General features: G+C 47.6%; 1 pseudogene; it reads right to left on the bottom strand.

Annotated features, from left to right (window-relative positions):
- Nucleotides 1-291: 291 nt before the first annotated feature.
- LOC102873793 overlaps nucleotides 292-23,181 on the bottom strand; it is a 70,365-nt pseudogene continuing 47,475 nt past the window's right edge.

Raw genomic sequence — 23,181 nt, 5'->3', positions numbered from 1 at the left:
CAGTTCTAATTCACCGGCTGCTCTCAGGAGAGAGAGGCCAGTGTCCTCTTGGGAAGATTTACTGTCCCGGGCTCACAGGGAGGTCACTGGCAGTTGGAACTGGCTCAGGGCTGTGGGTGTTTGGTTTGGGCCAGAATTGGACCTTGGAAGAGACTATTTGTGAATTTAGGAGTCAGACAGAGTTTCTAGGAAAGAGAGGACAGAGGGGCGAAATAGGAAGGAGTTGTGCTTGAGTTTGATTCGGAAGGACAGCTGTCTTTCCTGTCTTCTGGGGAGCAGCCTCCCCCCCACTCAGGCTTTGCTGCCTTCAGAAGCGGCCTGGGGGCCCTGGGTAGGAGGATTTCGGTTCAGGGCTGAGTCACCAGGCCTTTTGCTTTTCTTTCTCCCAGAGAACAGGCTCAAGTCCTTGAGGGCCTGGCTGTCGCGTCTGCACAAGTATTTATGAGCTGTGAGAGTTAAGATCATAAGGCGCCCACATTTTACCTCCCCTCCTCAAGAGCCAATAATTTAAGAAAATGTTTTCTCCAGAAGGGAAACTTCAAAGAGTCCGGAGACTAACACACGAAGAGTGACTGCGAGGCCGCAGTGCACACATCTTGAAAACCGGCACCCGAGCATGTGCGGGCCAGCCGGCCTCCTCCCGGGTAAAGAGGCTCTTTGTTTCCTCCTCGCTGGCAGCGCCAGGCAGAGCCCAGCCGCCAGGCATGAGCGTGGCCATCTGGGGGCCAGGCGCGCCAGCCTGCCCTTCCCATCCAGAGGAAAAGGCGTGTGGAGGCAGGGCCTGCTGCAGACGCCCTTGTGTCGAAGAAAGGAGGGGGTTTTACGTTCTCCCCTGCGCCCCCTCGATGCCTGAAAGGGGCCAGGTGGTCTCACTGCTGTGTGGGGCATGTGAGATTATTTCAATCGATCACACAGAGAAGCAGAGAGGCATCTGAGTGAGAGGTGTCGGCAGAGATGGGCTGGCTTGAGTTTGGCCAGTTGCTTCAACTTCCTGAGTCTCAGTTTTATTGCCCTTTAGCTGAGATCGCCTCATCGCCTCATCTCATTGCCATCAAGTTGGAAATGCCTCCTAGCTGACCCTTCAGAGGCTGTAATTAGAGACAGGAGAGCCTGCCCATCCTCCTTTCATGGAGCGGCTGCTGGATTCGAACCGGTGGAGAAATGCTAGCAGTGGATTAGCAGTGTGACCCTACAGACTACAGCACTAGTTGTTGTGATTGCTGTCGAGTTGAGCATGACTCATTGCAACCCTATGAACAAAAGACCTGAACCCTTGCAGTCACTATTGTTTTTAAAATTCATAGAGGTTCCACAGAGGCAGGTTACCAGAGCGCCATTAATTTGTAGAATGTTGTTGGTCATGTATTTGGGATACTGTTGAGTGGAGACTGACTCAGTTGGCCCTCCAGCGGGTTTTCAGAGGCAGCGAATCGCATAGGAGGAGATTGCCCGTCTTTCTCCCACAGAGCAGCTGGTGGATTCAAACACACGCCTTTGGGCTGACAGTGCAGTTTCTTACCACGAGGCCACTGTTGTTGTTGTTAGTCGGGTTGACTCATAGCGACCTTGTGGGCAGCAGATCTGAATCCTGCCCTGTCCCGTGCCAGCCTCACTGTCTCTGACACCCTCGAGCCCATTGCTGCACTCACTGTGTCGGTCCACCTGGTTGAGAGCCTTCCTCTCTTGTGCTGTCCCTCTACTTTCCCAAGAACGATGTCCTTCTCCAGGGAATAGCCTCTCCTAGCAACATTCACAACGTATGTGAGATTACGTTTTATCATCTTTGCCTTCAAGGAGTACTCTGGCTGCACCTTCTCCAGGATATATCTATCTATTTGGTTTTTTGGCCGTCCATGGGCTAGTCAGTGCTCTTCTCCAACATCACAGTTCAGTGACATCAATTCTTCTGTCATCCTTATTCATTGTCCAGCTCTCTGCAGCATAGCAAGTGATGGCAAAGACCATGGCCTGAATCAGGTGCACCTTAATCCTCAAACCAACATCATTGCTCCTGCTAGGCCTCTAGAAATCCCTAATCGGCATAATAGGTGGTAAAAAGCTAATTGGAATGATCCACCTCCTGCCTGTCAGTTTGTCACAGTGTGGTGGCCTTTGTGTTGCTATGATGCTAGATGCTAGGTTAATGGTATTTCAGATACCAGGACGTGGTATCAGATACCAGATACCACGGTGCACAGGTTTAGTGGAGTTTCCAGACTAAGGCAGATGAGGAAGAAAGACCTGGTGATTTACTTTAGAAAACTGGCCAATGAAAACCCCCTGGGCCCCAACAGAATGTTGTCTGATGTATCGCTTGGAGGTGAGCCTCCTCGGCTGGGGGACATTCAAGACACACAGAGGCTCTGACGATGGATTCAAGTGTTTTAATGACTGTGAAGGTGACTCTGGGCTGGACAGCGTTTTGTTCTGTTGAACGTGGAGTCAGAGCTGATTCAGCAGCCGCCAGTGACAACAGTGGCGGTCAAGACAAGAATCGTAACAGTGACATTTGATCAGGCTTCTGTTTCCGAGGACTGGTGAGAAAGCGAATGAAAATCATGCTGCGTTTTGTGTGTATTTTGGTGTGTGTGTGTGTGTGTGTGTGTGTGTGTGTGTGTGTGTGTGTTCACATTCCCAACTCAGAGAGCATTTCAGCTTTGCCTGTGTTTTCGTTCCTTCCCAAGGAAAGCTGTGAGCTGTTTCACTGAAAACCCACAAGTGTCTGACGTATGTTCTCTGCTTCCATCCGCCTGATGAGTCAGCTGGCCCCAGTGGACCTCTTCATGCAGCCGGTACTGGGCCCACAGGCCAAAACAGACCCACAGACAAGCTTTCCTGTGCCGGTCCAGGGACCCCACCGCCCACTGAGATTTAGAGGTTACGAGCCATTTGCCCAGCATGGATCCTGTGTGTACTTTGGCTTCCAGTTGCCCAGAGGCCCTGAGTAGGAAGGAGGTGAACCTTACTCCTTGAAGACACTTACTGAGAAGAACGTATCATTCAGGGATTATCGCTGACACTGGTACCAGCGATCAAGTGGGCTCCGACTCGTGTGATCCAAGGTAGAGTGGTTGTGCTTGCTCAGAAGTAGATTGCCAGGTTTTTCGTCCAAGGTGCCTCTGGCTGGATTCACACAGCCAATCTTTGTGTTAATACCTGAGTGTACATCTTATGTCCATGGGAAGTCTCTGCTCAGGGGCTGCTATGAGACTCACGGTGAAGCCAGCTTCTTACCTACAGTGAGCTGTGTGAAGCCATTCACGGTTCCTTACGGCTTCCTCCCTCTGACCGACTCCCATCCTCTTCCTCCCTCTGCTGCCCTGGAACCTGGCTTTCTGGAAAGACCCCCATATCAGTCATTTCTACCTTAAAGAGAATTTAGGTTCATACATCCTATGACCCCATTTGAAGCCCCCTCTTCGTTCTGGACCAAGCAGCCAATCATCTGTGCGAGGGGTGATTTGGTGGCGAAGGAGGCCAGGATGGGAGAGGTTCTCTGAAAAGTCTGATACTGTGACCCATAACCTGGCATCTTCGGGTCTTGAGTAAAAGCCTGGCCGGTCTTCCTGACCCCAAGCACACAAGAGCTTGATCCTGACACCCCTCTTGGGATCCGAGATGCCCTTTAAAGAGCCATTTCTGCCCCTCATTTTAAGGCTGAGTCACCACTGAGGCCCTGCTCTCTGTCAGTCTGTCTGTAGAGATTCATCTATGTGACCTACTGACCCCCAAACTGAATATCACAGCAGTACAAAGCCCTACAAGCATGGAAAATGAAAGAAGGAAAAAAAAATATGTTGGGCTTGTCTATAACTGTTTCTGCAAGGAAAATGGAACATTGACCTTGTTGGGAACATTGACCTTGTTGGGACAACTGTTTTAGCAGAGATACCAGCTTGTCCAAGGGAGTTTGATTTGGTCTGCTCCAGGCCCTGGGCTGAGTGCTTTGCAGCTTCATTCCATCCAAGTCCAACCTCCACACTTTGACACAGGTGCCTTCATCCTACTTCCTTGTCTGATACAGTAACTTGGGCTTAGACAGAGGAGCGATGTGTCAAGACAAGCTGAGCAGTTACAAGTCAAAGGCAGGACTCAGATTCAGGTCTGCCCAATCCTAAAGACCAAATGCTGGTGGGTTTTGGATCAACTCTGCTGATAGATCACTTGTGAAGATATTGGCCTCTATAGCTGAAGAAGACCTGAAGCACTTGTTGCAAAAGGTCAAGGACTATAGTCTTCAATAGGGATTGAAGCGCAACATCAAGAAGACAAAGATTCTCACCACTGGGCCAATTGGTAGCACCGTAATAGATGGAGAAGAGATTGAGGTTGTTAGCAATTACAGCTTGCTCAGATTCACAGTCAACACTCTTAACACCAGCAGTCAGGAAATCAAAAGACATATTGCATATAGGGAAAATCTGCTGTCATGGACCTCTCCAGAGAGCTGAAGAGCACCGATGTCAGTCTACATACAAAGGAAGATTTTCTGGGAGAGAAGGACACTTGAGCCAAAGTGTGGATTTTAGGAAGGTATGGGCGAGGCATTGGTAGCATTCACATTGAAGACACCCTCTGATGTCCCTCTTTTAATGTGGGTGCTCTTTTTAGTGACCATAAGGGAGTCTGAGTGAGCTCTGGTGGCCTAGTGGATAAGGTGTTGTACCGCCAACCAAAGCGAGGCGGTTTGAATTCACCAACTGTGTGATTTAAAGCCTCTGAAAAACCACTGTAGAGTCAGCTCTGACTCGATGGGATGCAACACCACGCCAAGGAGATTTGCTAGTGGAGCTCATAATATTCAGAATTCTCTAGAGTAATTCTTGTAGGGGAACTTAGAACTACCACGAAGAATTACTAGAGCCACTAAGAAAATCCTCACAATTAGACAGATGAATGACATCATGATAAACAGATAAAAAGATTGAAATTGTCAAGGGTTTAATTTTATTTGAATCCACAGTCAACACCCAGTAAAGAAATCAAACATCTATTTTATTCTCTCCGGGTTGTAGGTTTGTCATTATGCATGGAAGTCTCTTCATGCTGTGGATTAGGTTTTCTAGAGTGATTCCTAGCTTTTCTCTGATGAATTCTATAGTCTTTGGTTTTACACGTAGGTCCCTGATCCACCTTGAGCTGGTTTTTGTGTATTGTCTGAGATGTGGGTCTTGCTTGAGTTTTCTTCAGATGGTTTTCCAGTTTTGTAAACACCATTTGTTAAAGAGGCTGCCATTTCCCCACTTTCCTGATTTTTGTCTCCTTGTCAAAAATCAGTTGGCTGTAGTTAGAGGAGCTGATTTCTGGGTTCTCAATTCATTTCCCTCCTATTCCTGTGAAGGTTGGATGCAAATAAGGAAAACCAAAGAGTTGATGCCTTTGAATTGTGATATTGATGAGGAATATTGAACAGATGGCAAAAAAGAACAAACAAATCCGTTGTGGAAGAAATCCAGTAGAATGCTCCTTAGAAACAAGGATATGAGCCTTTGTCTTACAGACTTTGGACATGTTATTATGTCCCTGGAGAAGGACATCACACTTGGGAAAGTGGAGGGTCTGCAATACAATACGGAAACCTTCAATGAGCTAGATTAACACAGTGGTCAGAGATAGATAGAGATAGAGATAGAGATAGAGATAGATAGAAGAGATAGAGATAGAGATAGAGGAGAAAGAGATAGAGATAGAGGAGATAGATAGATATAGATATAGATATGGATATAGATATAGATATAGATATAGATATAGATATAGATATAGATATAAGAGATAGAGATAGAGATAGAGATGGATGTAGATGTAGATGTAGATATATATACATATAGAGACAGAGACAGATGGAGATGGAGATAGATCTCAATGGTCCTGAGAGGACGTAGAGCTGGGCAGTGCTGTGCTCTGTTGTAAAATGGGTCTCTGTGAGTCAGAATTGAGGGATGACACCTCATAACAACAATAATAGCTATAAGTGCAAAGTGTGAGAAAACCCAAGGTCTCTGAAGACCAGGAGTGAGTTCCATTGTGGAAAAGGGCCAACACCAATGTTTGCAGTTTGTAAGCTATGTTCTCTAAAACTCTCCAAATGTCTTAGAACGTGGGATAAGACTTCTTGATTGTTATTCCAAACCCATAATATACAAGCAAGGGAGCTCTAGTGGTATAATCAGTAGCAAATTACACTGCTAACCCAAAGAATGCTCATCTCCACTGGTTCAAATCCATCAGCAGCTTTGCTGGGGAAAGACTGGCAGCCTCCTGCTGTGTGATTCGCAGCCTCAGAAACGTGATGAGGGATTGAGTTGAGTTGAAATGGACTCATTGGCAGCGAGCAAGTGAGTGAATAGGCAACTAGATGTTTATAAAAAGGAAAAACAAATGCTAACTATGCCTCTAATATTTCAGATGAACTTGTTTAAGGCAAATTGGAATTTTAGGGGGTTAAGTTTACCCATTTGTTTAGAAACACATAACCACATAACCAATCCTATGTCATACTCTAAGTTTATGAAGTATGTCTGTATATGCAACTTTATTCACTTCACTAATTTATGTACATATGTATATATACACACACACATATTTATACATTTACTTCGTAATTACATGGTTAGCACTTCCTGTATGTTACAGATGAGAAAAAAAAAGAGATTCTGAGACATCAGCACCTTTTCCAAGAAAACATATGCCTCAGTGAGTGAAAACTCAGACCAGATCTTTGGGCTAACTCTTATGACCTTGCAGTTCCTTAAAACAAATAAACCAAAGGAGACGAGTAAAGCTCAGCAAAACCCCAGACCTACACCCTCATGCGAGTAATTGAGAAAATACTCAAAGATTCTGATGGTGCTGAACCACCACTGTTGAGTGGATCCTAACCCTTGGACGCGAGGACCATCTGGCTGGGACATCTCTCACCTCCTTGCTGACCAGGGTGGATTTGGCTGCTCTGCCTGGCGAGGCGGCTGTCTTTGTCCTCCCTCACTGCTCTGTGAATGTCCCTCCCAAAGCTGTTGGTTTGGTTGAAGGAAAAGCCTTTCCCTGAGGGAGGAGGACTGTCCTCTGGTCATGAGGATACAGGTAGCGGTGGTCCCCTGCTAGGACCTCCAAACAAGTGTTCCTCATCCTCTTTGTAGTGATCCGGCAGGTCATTGTAGAAACTAAAACTGTCCCATCAAGATTTCAAGGCTGTAAATCTTAACAGGAGCAGACTCTCTCTCTCTCTCTTTTTTTTATCCATGAAACAACAGTGGGTTAGCACTGCCGAACTTTTGCTTAGCAGCCCAATCCATGATGCATTAAATCACCAGGGTTCCTTTGTGTGGTTGTTGTTGTTGTTGTTGTCATCATGGACCATCGAGTCAGAACCAGTCCGTAGCTGACCCTCCAGCAGCTTTTCAGAGACAGTCAACCACATGAGAGGAGATCGCCTAGGAGGAAGATTTCTCCTGTGGAGCAGCTGGTGGTGTTGAACCGTGTGCCTTTGTATTAGCATCCCAATTCCTTACCACCAAGCCACTAGAGCTCCCTTCCTGTGTTGCAGTGGAGAGTTTTTTGTTTTGCACTAACTCGGTGCACCACAAAATCTTAAGGGAGGTAATTCCTTCTCACCTTCATGTGGGTTATCTAGTGGGCGCACAGCCTATGTTCTCAACTGTCTGGAAGGTGTATGTTCACCTTTTGGATGTTAGGGTCTTCTTATCTCCAGTGTTGATATGATTTTAGACACACACATACACACACTCTCTCCTTGTTGTCATATCAGACTTCATGTCCTTCTTGGCCGCATTACATGGTGCGCTGGAACTCTTGATAAAGGAATTCTGTACAGTGATGACAAGAATTGATTTCCAATTTCCTGCAGAATGACTCTATCATCGCTAGTGACTCAGGCAATTTAGCTCATATTGCAGACCTGCCTGGGGGTTATAGATCACACTGACAGCTTCCCAGTCACGAAGGCGGTGGATTCTGACAAGGCAAGGAAAGAGACATTCTATGGGCATCTTGCATTGTGGGGATGTCCGGTTGCTTTGGGGCTTTGGGCCACTGGGTGTCGTGTTGATATTAGATGTGCTTTTCCTGGCTTGAGAAGCTGGCTTGGGAGCAGACTTTCAGGGGGCTGCCTAGGCCAGGCATTTTCCTCTGTATGAACTGCACGTCCACTGTCTGTGAGAATATCCAGACACCTCAGCAAAAGATGCTGTTTCTCGATCCTGCTGAGTTTTCTCTGACTCAGAGTGACCCTGTGGATAACAGATGAGAACCTCGCCCTGTTCTGCACCAGCCTCACATGCTCGGCCATGCTCAAGTCCACTCTTGTGGTCATTATGCCAATATATCTCATTAAGGGCCTTTCTCTCTTTTGTTGACCTTATATTTTTACCAAGCTTAAAGTCCGGACTTTTCCAAAGGACGTGACATGAAGCTTCACCACTCTGCCTCCACAGAGCACCCTATTGTGCGTCCTTGAAGACAGATCTCTGTTCCTTTGACAGTCCATGATCTGTCCAGTACTCTTTGCTAGTACCACAATCCAACGACATCGATTCCCCTTTGTCTTCCTGGTTCACTGCTCAGCTTTTAGAAGCATACAAAGCCTTACGGTTTTGAGTTTTCTTCTACATTTCTCCCACTTCTTTCAGGACCTCCTCGCCCTGATCCCTTCTAGGAGGTGAGCTCCGTAGCCAGGCACCATTATTTCTTCTTGTCTCAGGATTGTGCAAGTTGAGCTTCACCGGTTCCATTATTCCTTGACATGGATTATTTCAGCACATCTTTGCTTTTCTTTCCTCTTCTTTGCTTTGGAGAGATCAAGAGTTGCACCTTGGACGGCTGCTCACAAGACACAGCTTACTCGCCAAAGTAGAATGCAGAATGTTTTTGTGGACTGTGTTATCAATTGACTCTGATGTCTCCCAGCACTATGGTTGCGGGACCCTAGAATCATCAAGCGTGGCTTTTGTTCTGGACGTCATGAGTCTCACCCATCATCCATCTAGATCTTTTGTTAGTTGCCATTGACTCTATTCTGGTTCATGACAGACTCATACAGAACAGAACAAAAACATTGCCCAGTCCTGCCCCCTACTCAGGATATTTGTGTCCATGGCTGTGGCTATGGGATCCCCATCTCGGAAGGGCTCTCTTATTTTCAATGGCCCTCTACCGACCACACTGCCCTTTTCTAGGAATTGGTTTTTCCTGATGACATGCCCAAAGAAAGCCAGATTTCCATTCTCGCTCTAAGGAGCTCTCTTGCTGTGTTTGGCTGTGACTGACTTGTTCATTCTCCTGCAGTCCTACATACAGGCAAGATTCGCCCACCTTTACTACAGAGTAGTAAAGTGCTGACGTCTGGAGCCCTCGCCAGTGTGCCGTTTGGACCTGGAAAAGTCATTCCTCTGGTTTGTTCCTTGGCTGTAAAAGAAGAAAAACTCTGTGATGATGTTATAGCCATAATATTATCAGGGGATTCACTGAAGCAATGTACATGCAAGGGCAGAGTGTATGCCGTGGTCTTTCTGTATAAATGGACACGCTCTGGGTGGTGTGGGTCGTTTGATCGCCCAGTGGGCTCCCCCCATCACAGCAGGCGCAAGTCTTTGCATGTATTCATCAATTCACTCCTTTTCTGTTTGCACTTCTCACAAGATGAGCGCCTCTCCTCTGAATGTGTGTTGCAGCAGGCAGCTAGGGCCCCACCACGCGTCCTTGCACAAAACAGGCAGGACGCCTGGTAAGGTGGACCCACGACCTGCAATATTTTGCAAGACAGACACAGCAGTTAAGCGGCTTATTTAAGGTCACAGAAGGGAAGTGGCGGAGCCTGGAACTGAACCGGGGTCCTCGAGAAGCAGTCTGTACTTGTAAACATGACACTGTCTCTCCCCAGCATGGTGGATGTATATGAACGATTTCCACTTGGGAACTGCTTGGAACTCTAGAAATTGATGTTGGAAAGTGACAGCCTCTTTCTGAGCCTCAGTTTCCGTCTAGTGCATCACTAGGTCGTGGGGGTGACGGACCCAGCTCAGAGGTGACCTGGGCCTCTTATTTTCCTTTCATGAAGACCCATGACACCACCGAGAGCTGCCAGCTGACAGATACCATGGGACATGGGCGGGGGCGTGACCTTCACTTGGCGCCAGCCTGCCATCTCCAGCCAATTAGCGATTGGGTCGTGCATCTGAGGCCTTCTCTATCTGTGGGACCTGGGCCTGAACACGTGCTCCCCGCATGTATTGATCCGTGTCCCGGGAACTGCCCGACTCCCGCTCTCCTGCTGGGAGGTGGCCCTACCCAAGGTTGGCAACAGAGGCATTGAGTGTCTGGAGCCACCAGGGAGCGAGCTCTCTCTCACCCCCAGTGTCAAGGCCACGCCGAGGGAGGCACGGGGCCCTGATGCAGCCTCAGAGCTGGGACTGGCACTAATGGCCTAATTACTCTGCGGAACTATTTATGAACTAATTACACACTATTGTTGGTTGGGATGTTCTGGCTTCCTCTCCCCCATTCTCCCCCCACCCCCCAAAATGAGCTTTGCTTTAAATAAGTGGTTGTGGATAAAGAAGGCAACAATATGCAAGTGCTCCTCCTGCCCCCCACCTCTCAAACCAGTCGGAGCCCCAACCCCCTCCATGCAAACCTGAATCTACCGGAACCGTCAGCCTCATCGCCCTCCCTGCCCTGCTCCGGCGCTTTCTGGTATTAAAATGCAATTTTAAGAAACCCTGACTGCAGGATAATTTGCTGAGGAATGCATTTCCCCGTAAGGACAGAAGGACCTTGAGGCCGTGTTGTTAATGTAATGAAACCCAGGGGTGTACTCTGAGAGGAAGGTTCTCGAACAGTTCTTATCAGCACTTCATAGCTGAGTTGGGCTTCCTTTTTTCCTGTAACAGCCCCAAGGGAGCCTGTGGGCTCCTGGCCCCATGCATGTGTCTGCACATGTCTGCATGCATGTGTTCACGTGTGTGCAGGCACTGCTGGTGTGTGTGCATGCAAGTGTGTGCACTTGTCTGTGTGTGTGTGTGAATGTTGAACATTGTATCTTGCCTGTACGTGAATGGGGTTGCAACAAGCTAACTAAGGTACATATTACAATCCTAACTTAAAAAAAATAAATTTTTGAAAGAATTTTACTTTTTAAAGAGAAGAGTGGACTAGGGGGCAGGGATGGGCAGGGAGAAAAGTGCAACAATGAATGGAGGGAAATCCTAAGTCTCTGTAAATTTTCATTAAAATGAATAATGAAAAACCCCAGAACCAAAAACAAAATGAAACAAAACACTTCAAGGTGGACCAGGGTCCTAAGAGTAAAACCCAATACTATAAAGTTCATCAGAGATAATCTAGGAACAACTCTAGAAACCCTAATATACAACATGAATAGATGTTCAAGCATAACAAAAAACGTACAACCAGAAAAAAGATACTACACATGCGCCCCTTTGGGCTGAAAGAGGAGTTCTGGTGGGTTAGTCTGCAGGGAGTTGTACTGTTAACGCAAAACGACCCCTCCTGGGGCTGAGATGGGCAATCACCTCCCACAATTTACAGCCTCAGAAACTCAATGGAGGGTCGGCTACAGGTTGGTTCCCACTGAAAGGCCGTGAGTGAGAGGCTAGAGGAGGCTACAGAAAAATGCTTGCAGTACGTTAGTCTCTCTTCCCACCCCTCATCAGCGCAATGATTGAGGGCTACGGATTAAAATCACCCACTTTTGGCTTGACAGCATCACTTTCTATCCACTGGGCCAACAGAGCTCTCTCTGTGACTCTGAGCAAGTCTGTGAACAAAAGATCTGACCTCTCCCTGTCCGACGCCATCCCCGCAATCTGAGACAGCTCGAGACCATTGCTACAGTCACCATAGCAATCCGTCACGTAGAGGATCCTCTTTTCTTCTCTGACCTTCTTTTGTCGTGAGATAAAAGATGTTACAGGCCACACTCTAGGGAACATTTTCTTACATTTATTGGGGCTGTGATGGGTTTAAGGGGTGTTGCGTTTCACCCTTAATCCTTTCATAGTTACTTGTTTAACATAACATGGGAGGCCACAACATAGTTTCCACATTGTATCATCACATACATGTACTTTTGGAGACACACAGCAGTCGATGACAGGAGTCTTGGTGGTGCGGGGGTTATAATGCTCAGCTGCTAGCTGGAAGGTTGGTGGTTTGAACCCACCAGCAGCTCGCTGGGCAGAGAAGGAGGCGATCTGGTTCTGTGAAGGTTCAGCCTCAGAAACTCTACGGGGCAGTTCTGCTCCCTCCTGCAGGATGCTGCGAGCAGGACGGACTTGCTGCAGGGAGTCTGGTTTGGCTTCCTAACGCACACACTCCTCTAATCCTCATGTCAGGGACAGAAATAGAGGGTGCGAAGGGGAAGGGATTTGTCCAAGGTCTCCCTGAGTTTTAAAAAGGAAGGGTTTTCACACTTATTCATGCAATAGAAATTCTGACGACAATGTCGCCCTGTGGTCTGGCTGAGTGGGAGTGGCTGTGTGCCGTCGAGTCAGAACTGACCCACAGCTGAGACTTCAAGTTTTCAGAGGCAGTTAATACATGAGAGGAGATTGTTCATCCTTCTCCCTCAGAGTGGCTGGTGGATTTGAACCAAGGGAGAAGTGGAAGGTCCAGACCACTCATTTTCATACAGGGAGGTCCCAGGATATTATGACAGCTCCTTCTAGTAACCTGTTGGTAAAATTGCTTCCTCAACCATGTCTGTCTGCAGGTGTGTGTTGTGAAGGTCTACAAGACTTCTGGGCATCAGGGCTCTCTGGGCACAAGCTGTGCCATCTGCATCACTTTGACTATAATGAAAGAGGCCCTTTGGGAATAGCTGGCAATGTCCTGTGTCTGCCTGACCTCAGAGGAAAGGGAGGTTGTCCTGGGCATCTGGCCAGATCAGCACCAGTGTTCAAACCCACTGCCTCTGGCCTCCAGTCCTTGTGACTCATAGCGACACTCCATTGGCTGTTAATCTTTATGGGAGGAGGCTGTCTCTTTCCACTTTAGGATAGTTGGTGGGTTTGAACCACTGACAGCTCGGTTACCTACTATACCACCAGGGCTCCTGGCCATTTGGAAAGGCAGCTTTTAACAATCCAACAGGGCTTCCAGATTCATGTCAAGACTTTAAAAAAGATCTTTTTAAAAATTTTTTTTAATTTTTTATTATTCTGTGTGTGTGTACTGTCAAATCGGATCTGACTGGTACAGGAGGAGATTGCCCCTTCTTCTCCAGCCAGAGCATCTAGTGAATTTGAACCATGTACTGAAGGACCCCCGAACCGCTGGTCCTGTTCTGTCCCGAGTGGACGGCGAAGGAACCATGTACTGAAGGACCCCCGAACCGCTGGTCCTGTTCTGTCCCGAGTGGACGGCGAAGACCCAAGACTCCAAGACACTGGCTTGATGCAACAGCAAGAGATAAGAGGTTTATTGGGGAGCTCCGGGCCGACTCTTATCCCCGCAGGAGACAGAGGAGCCGACTGCGAGCAGACAAAGTTGGGCTTTTTTATATACTTTAGGGGGATACAACTGAGTATCAGCTTCTCATTGGGTGATGAAAGCACAGTTTGAATTCATTGGTTCAGTGTTCGCTCAGGGTTTACACAGCATTTTTGCACGTAGCACTTGCGGCAGTCACGTAGCACATGTAGCAGTTAGATAGATCTTTAACTATAGGGTGGTGTCACAAATTTTTAAGTATACAATGAGTTCAAACTCCAGGGTAGTGGAAAAGCACAAGATACATTGGTTATCAGTCGAGAAACATCTGCTTGTTTGCCCTGCCCTTCAGTTAGCCATTCTTGAAATACTGTTGCCCTGGATACATGGGTGTGGGGATGGAAAAATTCCTGAGTTTAACTTAGCTGAGAACTATAGAAACCTGAGTTTAATTCAGCTGAGAACTATAGGGACTATTTTAATTTCAATCTTTTCAGTACCTCTGGGATTGCAGTGCAGCTTCTTGCCACTAGGTCACCAGAGCTCCTAAAAAAGATCTTTGAAGGCACTACTTTCTCACTGCTGTACTATTTACACAGACAGCAAGGGCCTCAACTTTAGATTCTGACATAGAGGATTTGGGAAGGCTGTCCTGACTGCTGTGCGTGACACAGACTGAGAGTGCGGGGAGAGTGGACACAGCTGCGCAGAACAGAGCCCTGGGCCTGTTGTCTGACCCCAGCACCCCTGAGGGCTGTGTGCTGGCGTTGTGCTGCCGACCCGTGTGGCCACTTAACCATGGCCGGCAGATGAAGTCACCTATTGTGTCGAGTAATGAACCCTTCTTCCAGGCTTGTGTGGGCAAATAGAATAGTCATCCAGGTCCCAGGGAGCCTGGAGGCTTTGCAGGATCAAGAGATGGCTTCGCAGAGGAGCCAAATGAAATCCTTAAGCTACTGAAAACAAGAATCCAGCTGAAGTCACAGCCCGCTGACTGTGAGGGCAAATAAACTTTGGGCAAGAAGATTGTCTCAGCAGATGGACCTACAGCATGCATACTTTCTGACTCTTTAGATAGGGCGTTGTGCACAGGGCAACACAGAGCAGAGAGGGACATGACTGGAAGGCAGGGGACTTGAGTCCTAGGCCACGCTGGGTCAATCCCCCAGGGGCCTCTGGGAAGCTGGAATGCACTGCCAGTGGGCCCTATGTTGGACCTCCATGGTGTCGCTGCTGTTGCGCTGTGAGTCGGCATTCAATTGCTTCTGACTTGTGTTTAACACACATACAGTAGATGGTAGCTTACCTGATCCACTAACTACTCTGGGTAATAATTTATTGATGAGGAAATCAAAGCTCTGCGAGAGGAATTCACTTGCTGATGACCCATTTGGGGCACCCTAGGTCATCTTCAAGGTCGACCATTGTCTCAGTAGCTGGAACTGTGGTTAGTGGATGCCTTTTTGCGGCGACCCCTTTGGGACTGTCTTTTGTTTCAGATAGTCTTTTTTTTTTTGGCCAAGGCCAATGCCATCACCTTTGGGGAAGAGTCCAAGGCAGCCTTGGGGTTCCATGGAGCACATTTGGGGAATTGATCCACACCCATTGCTCATTGTAGAAAGGTAAAGGCCAGCTCCTCTTGGCTCAGCTCAGGACAATTCTTCAAGGATTCTCTGGCCTCAGTGTGACCAGCTGAGGCTGTTGTTGGGCTTGTATCACCTGAGCTTCTCATGTGCTGTCACTTTCTTCGTCACTGTTCACAGCCAAGGAAGTGAAGAATATATGAACAGTTCCAATTCACTGTCGTTGACGTAGAACCGACTGGTAATTGATCTTCGGCAGGTTTTCAGCGGCAGTAGACGACGCCAGAGGAGACTCTCCGTCCTTCTCCCGTGGAGCACCTGCTGTTCTCAGCACCTGCCTTTGAGTTGGCAGCCTTTAGCCACTGGGATACTTCAATGATGCGGATTGTCACAGGCTGCGAACGTGGACTCAATGCAGAGGGCGTTGTGAGGATGGCGTGGCACCAGGCAGACCTGTTCAGTCAAACATTGAATCACTGTGAGTTCAAACCAACTGACAACACTTAACAGCAACAAACCCCATGGATGAAAGCGATTCGGGGCCCATATTGTTTTTATAATGCTGCTGTAACAAATGACTACAAAATTAGTGACCCCAAACAACACACATGTATTATAGTTCTGGGAGTCGGAAGTCTGACAAGCATCTCATTAGCCAAAACTCAAGGTGTGGGCTGTGCTCCCTTCTGGAAGGGTTAAGGAGAATCTATCTGCCTTATCCAGACAGAAGCTGCCCACACTCCCTGGCTTGTGGCCCCTTCCTCTGTCTCCAGAGACAACAATACTGCATCTGTCTGGCTGTTCTCCCACAGTCATCTTCCTCTCTGACTTCAGCTGGGAAAAGTTCTCTACTTTAAAGGATTCAGGCCATTCATTCGGGCCCCTGGACTATCTAGGGGGATCATCCCATTTTAAGATGTTTACCCTTGATCACATCTACACAGTCTCTTTTGCTACATGAAGTAACGTATTCATAGGTTCTGAGGATTAGACTATGACCAGTTGTTTGTATGGGTCCTTTTCTACCTGCCACAATCCATCCTTTGGCCCCAAAGATTTGTGTCCATCCCACATGCAAAATACATTTACCCTATTCCCAAATATCTTGAAATTGCATAAGTTCATAAGTCCCAAATCTCATCATTTAAACCATTTGGATGAGTTAAGACTCTGGGCATGGTCCGTCCTGAGTATATTTCCTCTCCATCTGTGTGAACCTAAAACAAGTTATCTGCTTCCAAAATATAATGGAGAGCATGGGTAACAGCTTTAGATGGGCCAGTTCCATAAAGGGAGAAAAGGAAAGAGAAAAATGAATCACTTGTCCTAAGCAATTTTGAAGCCCAGCCAAGTAAACTCCATTAGTTTCCAAGGCCTGGGAGTCATGCTCCGTTGTGGATGGCTCCAGCGCTGTTCTGCCCGCTGCGAGGTCTTTAACAGTGATTGTAAATGCTGGGTTCTGGGGCCAGGGTCTGCGGCTGCTGTACACAGTCAGGTGTCCTAGGGGTGGCGGCCAGGATGGCTGCTGAGAACAAGGCAGGGCCTCTCTGCACACAGTCCGGTGTGTCCATTGCTGAGTAATGTCTGCTGTGGCCTGGAGGCGGCGCAGGAGGTCCTGATAGTCATCGGGTGCCATCAAGTCCACTTTCTCTCATGGACTTGGTGTGGACGAGAAGAACTGCTTAAGCTGCAATGTTTATGAGGACAGATCACAGCAACTGCGGGGGTTTAAACCACCAACCTTTTGGTCAGCAGCCGAACACTTAACTGTTACACCATGAGGGCTTCTGAATTGAAAACAAAACCCACCACACTGCCATTGAGTTGAGCCCGACTCTTGTGACAGTCCATCAGATTTCCAAGGCTCTCAGTCCTTACAGGAAGCAGCTGCCCATCCTGTGGGCCACCTGGTAGATTTGAACCGCTGAGCTTTTGGTTAGTAGCTCAAAATGACATCAACAGGGCACCTGAGTCCTAGGTCTATTCCTTTAGTTATATTCCTGTAGCTTCACTTGAACCTACAGGACAAAGAAGTAGACCCCCCACCCCATGGTTCCCAAAGTGGTCCATCTTTACAGAAGCGAATTGTCACATCTTTCTCCTACAGAGCATGACTGATGACCTAGGGATTTGAACTGCTGACCTTTGGTTAGTAGTCAAGTGTTTAACCACTCTGCCACCAGGGTTCCTTTTCATTATCGTCATTAAAACCCTTTTTGCCTTTGGTGGTCTCTGCCTCTGAGTCTCTGAACATTCTGGAAAGACTGCTTAATAGCCCAAGAAGCACAGGCTTAACTCGCTAGGGCAGCGACCTTTGTAGGCAGAGCTGCCCTGAGAAACATGATGAAAGAGTTGACTTTTCTTTTGCTGTTATTCCAGCTTTTCTTTTCAGCAGAGTCTCTCTCGTCCACAAATTCGGGGTCCTGGCATGACTTGTAACCCTCACTTAAATTCCATTTTATGAAACTAATTCTAACTGGGGAGCACACAGCTGGTCAGTCTAAATGAACTGGCTTCCTGGGAGGTTCGACTTTTGTTGTCAGAGACTCTTCAGCCAGTAAATTTTGAACTTTTTAAACCTCTGCTCTTTTCTTTTAAACACAACAATCTCAGATCTCCTTTTCTAATAGGACTCCTTCAAAAGGCTATTTATTCCCTTGCAGCTCAGGTGAGAGTTTTATTAGTCTGTGTTTTCCTGTCAGTCAGGGAAACCTCATTAAGCTTTCTTTACTGAAGTCTACTCTGTGAAAACATTTTTGTGTTTTTCAAATAGGAAATTATACCATGACATTTATTGTGCACTTTCAGACTCTGCCTTCCTTCCCATTTCAATTTGACCCTCCAAAATAGCCTGAAAAAAATGTGGTGGGGTCTTCTCCCTCCACAACCGTCAGTGAGAAATTATGGTGAGTACATTTTCCAAGATGGCACTAGTAAGAACCCCTATCCCATGCGTTCTTTTAATATTGACCCTCCTCTCATTGATGATGGGGTTTGTATCTCCTCCACTTGAATCTGGGTACCCTGTGGCGATGGCAGAAGTGACACTCTATGACTTCCAATGCCAGGCCATAGAAGTCAATGCTATTTCCATCTAGAGCCTATGGTGGGACGTTCAGAGCTGGAGTGCAGCCACCATGCACCGAGGAAGCCCAGGCCACAGAAAGAGATGCTCCAGCCAACATCCCCAGCTGTATCTGGGCTGACAGCCATTGTCATCTGCCAGACGTGAGCATTAATGAGAGTCTTCAGCGTGCCCAGGGATAGAAGCTTCCCAGTTGGTAAGCTTCAGGGAGCAGAGATGAGCCATCCCCACCAAGTCCTGCCCAGCTTGCAAGTCTGGAAGCAGAAGAAATGATTGCCACGGTGCTAAGCCTGTCAGTTTTCTGGTCGGCTGCTGTGTAGCAATTAAAACGAGAATCAATATGAACTTGGATGGCGGGGCCGGGGGCATGCTATGGAACAGATATGTTTTGGAACTACTGCAGGTTGTACTGTGGTGGCTGTGATACTGAAAAGTGTTCCACTTGCACTTCAAATCCCAGCAGGGCCCCCTGTGATGGGTAGGCTTCCGGGGAGCCTCCAGACTAAGACAGGCTGGGAAGGCAGCTCCCAGGACCTGCTTCGGAAGCTTTGCCGCTTCCAAGCCTGGGGAATGAGACTCTGACTTTCATTTGGAGGCCTCAGCAGGAGGGACTAATCCCTGGAGAAGGACGTCATGCTTCACAGAGTGGAGGCCAGCAAAGGTGAGGGGTGTTAGAGATAAAGAAAGAAATCGGTCCCAAGAAATGAACAGGCCTTTATTGAGTGGTCTGAGAGGGACAGACGCCGAGTGACCCAGCAGCATGGCATGCTGACAGGATCAAAATGGCGCATCCACAGTCTGGGTGGTTTCCTTTTATAGGGGTCCTACGAAGGACTAAGCTGGTATTTCTTGGAATTTGATGTGTTAATTAAGTTAGGTTTTAGCACCTTTTTTCCAAGCTCAGACTTTTATCAGGATCCATTGTCTAGTCTGGTCTTTGATATGACCAGCTTAGATGTTATCAAGTTTCTCAGGGAGTGATCAAGCTTGGGGCTGGTGGGGCAACTGCCATATTTTTCCTTCAAGGGGAGCCCTCAGTGAGGTGAAGAGACAAACAGACTCAAACAGTCAACCATCATGGCCCAGGACCAGCGGTGTTTTATAAAGCACAGAGCTGCTCTGAGATAGAGGGTGAAGGACCCCCCAACCACTGGTCCTGTTCTGTCCCGAGTGGACGCGAAGACCCAAGACTCCAAGACACTGGCTTGATGCAACAGCAAGAGATAAGAGGTTTATTGCGGAGCTCCGGGCGACCCTTATCTCTCGCAGGAGACAGAGGAGTCGACTGCGAGCAGACAAAGTTGAGCTTTTTTATACACTTTAGGGAGATACAACTGGGTATCAGCTTCTCATTGGGTGATGAAAGCACAGTTTGAATTCATTGGTTCAGTGTTCGCTCAGGGTTTACACAGCATTTTTGCACGTAGCACTTGCGGCAGTCACGTAGCACATGTAGCAGTTAGATAGATCTTTAACTATAGGGTGGTGTCACAAATTCTTAAGTATACAATGAGTTCAAACTCCAGGGCAGTGGAAAAGCACAAGATACATTGGTTATCAGTCGAGAAACATCTGCTTGTTTGCCCTGCCCTTCAGTTAGCCATTCTTGAAATACTGTTGCCCTGGATACATGGGTGTGGGGCTTTACTCGAGACAATGGAAAAATTCCTGAGTTTAACTTAGCTGAGAACTATAGAAACCTGAGTTTAATTCAGCTGAGAACTATAGGGACTATTTTAATTTCAATCTTTTCAGAGGGAAGTAGATAGCAATTATCAATGACAACAACAACAACAACACTGTTTGGAAGAAATCCAAACAATGCCTCCTTCTGATTGACCCATGACAGCTACGGCCCACAACACAGCTGAGGAGAGAGAAGGTGTGAGATGGGACTTGAGCCGGGATCCTCTTTGTCTTCGCAGTGTTGGTATCTTGTCAGATCCTTGGGAGTTTTCATAGGCACTGTGGACTTTGTCTCCTCATCTATTTATTTCATCCTCATAGTTATGCCAGTTCTTTCAAACTTCTCTCTAGATAACAACGCTCACACTTCGTTTTAAGCCATTTCACTTCGAGTTCTTAGTTTTGTTTTCAGGTTCTGGTCTGGGCCCAGGCCCAGCCCCTGCAGGAGGCCCAGAATCCTGGGACCACAGACATCTCAGCGCTCTGCCAATGTGACTTCATTTCCTTCTGTCTGTGTTGGTAGAACCAGCGGCCTGCCTCCGTGAGGTTCTCTTATAGGAAGCCAATACTAAATATTTATGATAAATGAAGGCTATTTCAGGATGTGGGGGGAGGCCGGGTTCAAGCTAGAGCTCAGCCTGAGGCACTAAGGCAATCCTTAAGGATTCTTGTATTGTATTTGCTGACCCCTCCCTCCTGAGTCAAGCAGAAGGTTTTCAATAGAAAGAGCTTGGCTTCATTTGCATTGAATTCTCTTTGTGATTTACTTCCTGATAATTTTCAATAAAGATACAGGGAAGCTCAGGTCTGCCCTTCAGAGACCTGCTGGTCCCCTGTTTTTTTTTTATGCTCTCTGTTCTATCTCATTCCTGGCTGGCTGTCTCATTATTAATAATTATAAAAATACTGCTACATCTCTCATAAATAACCTGCCCCTACAGTTTAGTTTTATTGTGGTAAAAAAGTGTGTGTCCAAAATATTTGTCATTTCAACAATTTTTCATGTAAATTCTGAGCACTGATTACACGCCTCGTGTTGTGAACCATTAATACTGTCTTTTTCCAAGTCATCCCCGCCCCGCCGTGAACAGGGACACAGCCAGATGCCAGTCAAATGATCTGTCATCCAGTCATTTCTGTTTCATGGCGGCCCCATGTGTGGCCAAAGCCGGGCAAATCCGTCCTGGGAGGAGAGAGAGCAGAGCACTGCTTGGAAGCAAGGATGACGAGACGTCGTCTCTGCACTTGGGAGATGTGGCCAGAGGGGCCAGACCCTGCGGAAGGACATCGTACACCAGTGGGTGTGAGCACAGCTGAGGCTGAGGGTGGCACCGGAGAGTGCAGAGTTGGGTCTGTTGTCCACGGGGTCTCTGAGGTGGAGCCCACTCAATGGCACCCACCAACAGTAAACCACAGGCTCTCGCTTTACCGCCACTCATCTTTCAGAGAACTGACAATCCAGAGATGTTGTTTTTTTGTTAGGTGCTGTCGAGTCAAGTACAACTCAGAGCGACTGTTTGAACCAAAGATCTGAACCCTGTCCTGTCCTGCGCCATCCTCACACTTCCTGTCACACAGGAGCCCATTGCCACAGTCACTGTGTCAGTCCACCTGGGTGAGGGTCCTCCTCTCCTTCACCGACCCGACCCTCCACCCTTCCCAGCTTCATGTCCTCTCCATGGAATAGCCCCTCCTAGCGACAAGTCCGAAGTATGTGAGGTGAAGCCTCATCATTCCTGCCTCCAAAGAGCACTCCGGCTGCACCCTCTCCAAGACATATCAGTTCATTCTCCTGGCCGTCCGTGGGATGTTCAGTGCTCTTCTCCAGCACCACAGCTCAAAGGCATCAATTCTTCTGTCTTCCTCATTCATTGTCCAGCTCTCAGATGCAGTGAGAGGATGTTGAATTCTCAGCTCCGTGCCTGTCGTTATCATCTTGCCTGTTAATCGCCTCGTGCTTAACTTGGTATCGCTGAGTTGACGTAATTACTCTGTCATGGCTAAAGATTTTCCACTTTATCTATTATCTATCTACCTACCTACCTATTATCTATCTATCTATCTATCTATCTATCTATCTATCTATCTATCTATCTATCTATCTAATCTAATCTATCATCTATTCTTGGCCAGTTAGTGCATCCTATGCAGATTGGTCTTCCGAATCTGTTCCCGGCGCCCCACCACACTCTCTGCCAGCTCCTTTTTCATCTGAGTCTCTACTGCTGGATTTTCCTGTCATCTCCAAAACTTGTTTTGCAGTTTCTTTTCTTAGGGTTTTTTTTTAATTGTTGTTTTTATTGTTCAGAACACCAAACAGATGCACTCTAAACATTTCTCTTGCTTCCTGTAATCAGTCCATTTCCCAGGTAAGCTTCTCCTTTGCACATTTAAGACAGAAGTGTGTGTGTGTGTGTGTGTGTGTGCGCGCGCGCGTGCACGTGCATATTCTCCAATCTTCTTTTAGACCCAGTGGTGGAGGTTACCCTCCTGGGTGTACTGATTATTCAGCAAATAGAGATTTCTTCTTTCAGGTTGGTGTTTGCCAGCTGACACAAAAAGCACATAGACACTGTTGTGAGTTAGTTATAAATCTCAGGGGCCCTAACAGGCGGAGCAGACTTGCCCATGGGTTCATCTCAGCCAGACTTGCCCATGGGTTCATCTCAGCCAGACTTGCCCATGGGTTCATCTCAGCAGCCCTAACGGGCGGAGCCGACCCGCTCATGGTCTCAGTGACCATTTGTGCTGCTACAGAAGCCACCCTTGCTTGCTTTCGGCTGTGATGTACTTGCTGGAAGAGCTCAGCTGTTCATCAGAGCTCCAGGCACCTTCGCCACACCAGATCATGTCTTAAACATGTAGCTGTGTCTGAGTGTGTGTTTGAGTTTGGATCCGGATCCGCTCAATCCCTCCCCCCGCCCCCAAAGTCTGCATCATCATTTAATACATAGGTTCTCACTCCATTTTTCCTTTTCTCTCCCCGCCCCATTTACTTATAGAAGAAACGGGGTCATTTGTGCTATGTCGTTTTCTCACGTTGGGAACCGTTTAGCGTGCGTTGTCCCACACGACCCAGTGGGAGTTCTGGTGGCCTTGTTCACAGGAAGCTGCACTGCCGATCCTCAAGACTGTGGCTCTCTGAAGGTTCGAATCCACCAGCAGCTCCAAGGGAGAAGGTGGGCACTCTCCTCTCGGGCACAGCCTTGCAAACGCAGTGGAGGACCAGCGACCAGTGGGCTCTGCTGCAGTGTCAATGAGTTTGAGTTTTGAGAACATAATACAAAAGAACCCCGATGGTGCACTGGTTAGAACACTCTGCTGCCACCCACGTGGTCAGAGGTTCGATTGCAGCAACTGCTC

The sequence above is a fragment of the Elephantulus edwardii genome, unplaced genomic scaffold, assembly GCF_000299155.1.
Source record: "Elephantulus edwardii isolate Elephantulus edwardi_28Jun2011 unplaced genomic scaffold, EleEdw1.0 scaffold00080, whole genome shotgun sequence".
In the NCBI taxonomy this organism is placed as follows: domain Eukaryota; kingdom Metazoa; phylum Chordata; class Mammalia; order Macroscelidea; family Macroscelididae; genus Elephantulus; species Elephantulus edwardii.
Note: the sequence above shows the minus strand (reverse complement) of the source record. Positions and strands in the feature narration are given on the sequence as shown.